Source organism: Calliphora vicina, chromosome 4, assembly GCF_958450345.1.
Source record: "Calliphora vicina chromosome 4, idCalVici1.1, whole genome shotgun sequence".
Classification (NCBI taxonomy): domain Eukaryota; kingdom Metazoa; phylum Arthropoda; class Insecta; order Diptera; family Calliphoridae; genus Calliphora; species Calliphora vicina.
Window position 1 is genome coordinate 117,135,378 of NC_088783.1, and position 7,691 is coordinate 117,143,068.

Genomic DNA, 7,691 nt, shown 5'->3' on the forward strand with positions numbered 1-7,691 from the left:
ACTTTTCTATAGAAAACAAAAGCTATCGATAACTTTTCTATAGAAATCGAAAGTTATTGATAACTTTTCTGGAGAAAACAAAAGTTATCGATAACTTTTCTATAGAAATCTAAATTTATCGATAACTTTTCTATAGAAAATAAAAAATATCGATAAATAACTGTAGAAAACAAAAGTTATCGTTAACTATTCTTTCCAAAACAAAAGTTATCGATAACTTTTCTATAGAAAATAAAAAATATCGATAAGTTTTCTATAAAAAACAAAAGTTATCGATAATTTTTCTATAGAAAACAAAAGTTATCGAGATCTTTTCTATATAAAACAAAAGTTATCGATAACTTTTCTATAGAAAATAAAAGTTATCGATAACTTTTATATATAAAACTAAAGTTATCGATAACTTTTCTCTATTAAACCAAAGTTATCGATAACTTTTCTATAAAAAACAAAAGTTATCGATAACTTTTCTAAAGAAAACAATAGTTATCGATAACTTTTCTATAGAAAACAAAAGTTATCGATAACTTTTCTATAGAAATCTAAATTTATCGATAACTTTTCTATAGAAAACAAAAGTTATCGATAACTTTTCTATAGAAATCCAAAGTTTTCGATTATTTGTCTACATAAACCAAATGTTATCGATTAATTTTCTATAGGAAACTAAATTGATTAAGTAAAACTACTGTTATCGATAATATTGATAATTTTTCAATAGAAAACAAAAGTTATCGATAAATTAGTTATAGAAAAGAAATAATTTCTCTACTCACATTCAAAGAGCTACTACTTTGCGGAGAACATTTGGTCTCTGATTGCACAGATCTCAAAAAATTCAGTGCATCATAGTAAAATAGCGTGGGTTTGTAAGGTCCCTCCGGTGTGATTTCTCCATTCTTCACACGATTGTATTCGCGCCTGTAATTAGTACGCAACGAATTTAGTCGTCTTCCTAAATCTTTTCTTGTGGCATTTGGATGTGTTTCGCGGTATTTTTCGTATAAAATATTATATTGCTCGCTTTTTAGTTGGCGATTCGTATAATCCGGACTCCTTAAATCCCATAGGGCGGTTAAGGAGTGATAAACTTCTAACAGTTCGAGAATTTGCTTACGTTGTGGCAGCGAAGTCATCTCGTCAAAACAACCGCACTTTTCAAAATACTCTTTTGAAATGAATGTTTGTTTCAAATTATCAAGCGCATATACTTACTTACCCTTCAACATTCAATCATGATGGCGTCAAGCATTCATTGTGAAATACAACAAAATAAATAACTAACAGAATTGTGTTTCCAGCATGGTTGGCTGGCTGGTTGGCTGATGTTATAACGTATGTAGGTACATACATATCTATTTGTTTGTATGTTCTGTATGCATACATACTCTATATTGGGTATTTTCAAGCGTGCTTGGTTATGTGATTGTCATGCATTTTGAATGTTTTTTTGTTTAAAATAATTCCTCTACTATAGTAGACAAAATGTGTGTTGTGCCTTCATGCTGTTAGTATTAAACAGGGCCTGTTTTACTGAGTATTTTTTCATTGTTAATATTTTTCATGGGTCTCTCTCTCTCGGTCTTTATATTTTAATACTCTGCGTGTTTTTTTCTTTAAGAAAAACTTGCGGGAAAAATAAAACACTTAAATAAAATAATTGTGTAAATATGTACTCAGTACATACTGATACATACCTACAATAATAATTCAACGTCGAACAGCTGCAGTTAAAAATTGCAGGGATTTATATGCAAAGTCTCTCAATCATTATTTTTGTACTTTGCGCTAAGGTTAACTGTATTGAGGTACTGTTAAGTTATCGATAACTTTAGATTTTTTAGAGAAATGTTATAGATAACATTTCCTTTTGCTAAAAAAAATGTATCAATAACTTTGTCATCTCTAGAAAATGTATCGATAACTTTGGTTTCCTCTAGAAAAATCACTGATATTGTTTGTTTTCTCCGGAAAATGTATTGATAAATTGTATTTGATATAGAAAATTTGTCGATAATTTTAGTTTTCTTTAGAAAAGTTATCGATAACTTTTGGTGTCTGTAGAAATGTTATCGATAAATTTAATTTTTATTTAAAAGTTATCGATAACTTTTGTTCTCTATAGAAAAGTTATCGATAACTTTTGTTTTCTATAGAGAAGTTATCGATAACATTAGTTTTCTATAGAAAAGTTATCGATAACTTTAGTTTTCTATAGAAAAGTTATCGATAGCTTTTGTTTTCTATAAAAATGTTATCGATAACTTTTTTTATATAGAAAAGTTATCGATAACTTTTGTTTTCTATAGAAATGTTATCGATAACTTTTTTTTATATCGAAAAGTTATCGATAACTTTTGTTTTCTATAGAAAAGTTATCGATAACTTTAGTTTTCTATATAAAAGTTATGGATAACTTTAGTTTTCTATAGAAAAATCATCGATAACTTTTTTTATATAGAAAAGTTATCGGTAACTCTTGTTTTCTATAGAAAACTTATCGATAACTTTTATTTTCTATAGAAATGTTATCGATAACTTTTTTTTTCTATAGAAATGTTATCGATAACTTTTGTTTTCTATAGAAAAGTTATCGATAACTTTTGTTTTCTATAGAAAAGTTATCGATAACTTTTGTTTTCTATAGAGAAGTTATCGATAACTTTTGTTGTCTCTAGAAAAATCATCGATAACTTTTGTTTTCTATAGAAAAGTTATCGATAACTTTAGTTTTATATATAAAAGTTATCGATAACTTTAGTTTTATATATAAAAGTTATCGATAATTTTTATTTTCTATAGAAAAGTTATCGATAACTTTAGTTTTCTATATAAAAGTTATCGATAACTTTTGTTTTCTATAGAGAAGTTATCGATAACTTTAGTTTTCTATAGTAAAGTTATCGATAACTTTTGTTTTCTATAGAGAAGTTATCGATAACTTTTGTTTTCTATAGTAAAGTTATCGATAACTTTTGTTTTCTATAGAAAAGTTATCGATAACTTTAGTTTTATATATAAAAGTTATCGATAACTTTTATTTTCTATAGAAAAGTCATCGATAACTTTGGTTTTCTATAAAAAGTTATCGATAACTTTTGTTTTCTATAGAGAAGTTATTGATAACTTTAGTTTTCTATAGAAAACTCATCGATAACTTTTGTTTTCAATAGAAAAGTTATCGATAACTTTTGTTTTCAATAGAAAAGTTATCGATAACTTTTGTTCTCTATAGAAAAGTTATCGATAACTTTATTATTATATAGAAAACATCGATAACTTATTTTGCTATAGAAAATGTGTCGATAACTTTTGTTGTCTCTAGAAAAATCATCGATAAATTTTGTTTGCTATAGAAAAGTTATCGATAAATTTAGTTTTCTATAAAAAATTTATCGATAAATTAAATTTCTATATAAAAGTTATCGAGAACTTTTGTTTTCTTTTAGAAAAAACATCGACAAGTTATCGATATGTAAAAAAGATTTAAAATTTTGAAGATGTTTCCCTTCTCTAGCCATTGCTAAAAAAATCTTTATTTATTTAAATTTAAATTTATAAATTCTATAATAAAAAATCTAACTTAACCCCCTCACAAGCCTTAACATACATACCAGCTTCCAACTTCCACAATCTATTTAAAACGTGTTACCTTTACTATAGGTTACTTAGCTGCCAAAGGGATTCTTTGTATTACGCCCTTTGGCTATATATACTACGTAATCAAGTACGATAATCTATATAATCCAGCCACAGTCAAACCTATATAATGTAAACATTTACCAAAAACTTTAATTTAAAACATTTGTTTAAAATTTATTACTTAATTCTTTAAGTTTAGTGTTTAAATTTAACTATACAATAAAAATGTATTATTAGTTTTGTTATTTATTTTATCTACATTTTACTGTAGTTGAAAAATGCCACATATAGTGTGTTATATTATGTTAGCTGGTTATGTGCTATATTTTACATATGGCATGTAATCCTATTGCTTGTCAAACTCCCTACCACCCTCTTTCTCCTACCTAAACCAATACGCCTTTGGCTTTTCAATCATGTTTCCGTTTTCTGTTCAATTTAGCTGATTAATGTGGTTTTGAAAAAAAAAAAGTAAATCCCACAAAAAAAAAATAAAAAATTTCCGTTTTAAAGGGGATTTTTTTGTTTGGAAAAATATAGATTTATTAGAAATAAATTATTAAATAATATGTAAATTGTTAAGGAATTTCAAAGATTAAACAGTTTTTTATGATGAACTTGTAATTTTTAATTACTTATACATTGTATATCACCGTTTTTATTGAAGTTTAATAGTTTTTAATCTAAAATATATTTGCAGAAAAAATAGGAAATATTGCTATGAATCCGAGAAATTTTCTGTAGAAAATGTTTCTCTGAATTTCAGAGAAATTTTCTATAGAAAATATTGCTCTGATTCCGAGAAATTTTCTGTAGAAAATATTGCTCTGAATCCGAGAAATTTTCTATAGAAAATGTTTCTCTGAATTCCGAGAAATTTTCTATAGAAAATGTTTCTCTGAATTCCGAGAAATTTTCTATAGAAAATGTTTCTCTGAATTCCGAGAAATTTTCTATAGAAAATGTTTCTCTGAATTCCGAGAATTTTTCTATTGAAATGTTTCTAGGTAGATATTTGAATGAAAAAGGAAAAATGTATATTTTGATACCGAAATACACATTTTTCCTTTTTCCATCCCTGACCCAGCCATCATATAAAGAAAATGAGGCCAAAATAAGCAACGACCTGACAACACTTCGGCAATATTTTGTTTTGCAATCGTGTTAATTATAGAATAGAAATTTCTAGAAATATGTAAACAAAACAATGCTTGTACTCACACTCTCTCTCTCCCACACACACACTCTTTCCCTCTATACCACCTTCTTACGGTATTATTGATGTTGTGGAGAGTGCAGGCTATAAACAACAACAACAACCAAAATACATAAAACAGAACAGGACTTGCACAGAGTAAGTTTTTTTTTTTGTAAATATTTCTTGACAACAACAAAACAAACAATAATAAAATGAAATAAAAAGAAAAAAATACTGCTGTTTACAACTTGAAAGCAATTTAACTTTTTTTCAATAAAACATCGTCAATAAAAACAACTAAAAATGGTTGTTTAACTTAAAGTGATAGAAATAAAATGTTTTTTATTGCATTTTTCTCCACTTACCGTTTTAGTATTATCAACAGTTTTCCGCGTAACTAGCAATGCATCAAGAAATTTCATCTCATCATACCAAAAAACACTTGGTATATACACAGAATCGCCGCCAGATTTTTTGCTAGCTTCCACTTTGGCCTTTTCAGCACTGTAGGCTGTACGAAGAGATTTTATTTTTCTCCTCACCACTTCTACGGGCATATTTGTGGCCTCATTAATCGCTTCATACGCCTTCATTATACCCTTCACCTTCGTGAGAAGGGTATATATAAGTTTGTCATTCCGTTTGTAATTTCTACATTTTTCATTTCCGACCCTATAAAGTATATATATTCTGGATCCTTATAGATAGCGGAGTCGATTAAGCCATGTCCGTCTGTCTGTCTGTCTGTCTGTCTGTCTGTCCGTCTGTCTGTCTGTCTGTCTGTCTGTTGAAATCAGTTTTCTGAAGACCCCAGATATCTTCGGGATCCAAATCTTCAATAATTCTGTCAGACATGCTTTCGAGAATTTTGCTATTTAAAATCAGCAAAATCGGTCCACAAATGGCTGAGATATGAGGAAAAAACCAAGACAACCTCGATTTTTGACCTATTTTTTTACCTATATCTGGATTACTAAGACATTAATATAGACAATATGGATATCTAATGATAGATATTTCAAAGACATTTGCAACGACGTATATAAGACCATAGTAAGTTGGACCTACAATGGGTCAAAATCGGGAAAAAAATTTTGAACCCGAATTTTTTTTTTTAAAAAAAAAAATTTAAAAAACAAAAAAAAATTTTTTAAAATTTAAAAAAAAAAAAAATTTTAAAATTTAAAAAAAAAAATTTTTTAAAATTTAAAAAAAAAAAATTTTAAAATTTAAAAAAAAAAAAATTTTAAAATTTAAAAAAAAAAAAATTTTTAAATTTAAAAAAAAAAAAATTTTAAAATTTAAAAAAAAAAAAAATTTTAAATAACAATCGAAAAATTTTTTTTTCCAAAAAATTCAAAAAACAACTGGAAAAAAAGTTAAATTTTGTTTACCTAAAAATATTTAAAATTTTGAAGTATAATTTGGTGAAGGGTATATAAGATTCGGCACGGCCGAATATAGCACTCTTACTTGTTTTTAAATCATTTCGTCTATATTCCGGAATAATTATATTCCACAGAACTTCATGGCTTCTGTACAGTTCTATGAAACGCAACACATCATTATGCTTATTACGTTTATTCTTAAACATGTTTAATTTTTTTTTAAAAAAAATGCCAGAATATTTGAAAACTATGGCGCCAGAATATTTGCAAAAGAATAAACCACAAATTATTTGAAAAAAAAAAGAAAAAATATAATCTTCCGCTTTTCTGTATTGTATATTGAAGCACCAACTTGAAAGAGAAATTGACAGCAAGTTGGTTTCAATTTTGAAAGGTGTGTGTTGAATGCGCAGGCCACAAGCAATAAACCAAACAATTCTTGTTTTCACTGTTGCCAGATTTAGGCGATTTATTGAAATTTTAGCGATTTTTTATTGTAAAAATGACAATGTGTGATTTGCCAATTTCTGATGTGAAAATTACAAAGGTTTTCATAAAGATTAGAGCAGGAGTATCACAAGCACCATACCTCTATTTGATTTACACCTCAGACTTGCATACGAACGATATATTAACTCGCATGAAATTCCATATATACCATCTAGTATGCTAGATAGCTACCTAAGATGTGTGTAGACATTGGTTAAAAAAAATCCGCTTGCTAGACTTCTAACACACGAGTCAAACGCAGTCGAGGCTTCGTAGAGCACCCCATTAATTTAGGGCCCAATTGTCAATTAATGCTCTGGTTTGGGAGTAACTAGATTTAATTTAAGTTATAATATTTGACTACTTATTGTTAGGCCTAAGGAAATAAAGCAGATTCAATAAATAAATAAAATGTAAAAGAAAAATATCGACTCTCTGCTATATATAAAAATAGAAAACACCTAATTCGCATTTTTTTGAAATTCAGTTTTTTAATGATTCCAATAAATTTCACATAAAAATTTAATGCAAAAATTTCTATTAGGTTTTTGACTTCTCCTCTACCATATCAAATTATTTGAGTTAGGTCCTTCCTAAATGACACCAAATGTGTTGAAGGATATAAAAATGTTTAATTTAAGTTTGTTTATAAATATTAAATAATTCTAATTATTTAAATATGTAAATTCTTTATTGTTAGTTAGTATTTTCTAATAAAACTGAGAAATTTCAGGAAAACTCATGATTTTTCCGATTTTTTGATGATTTCTAAAATATTTTGCCGATTTAGGTGATTTTATAACAAAATTATGTGGCTACATTGCTTGTACTCGCTCTCTCTCTCACACACTCTTTCTTCAAAAATACTCCAGTGTTGCCAATTTGGAGGTTTTCCCATCAAATCTAGCGTTTTTTATTGCACCAATCGCGGTAAAAATTATTTTTGGAGGCTAGAATGTAATCTAGTGATTTTT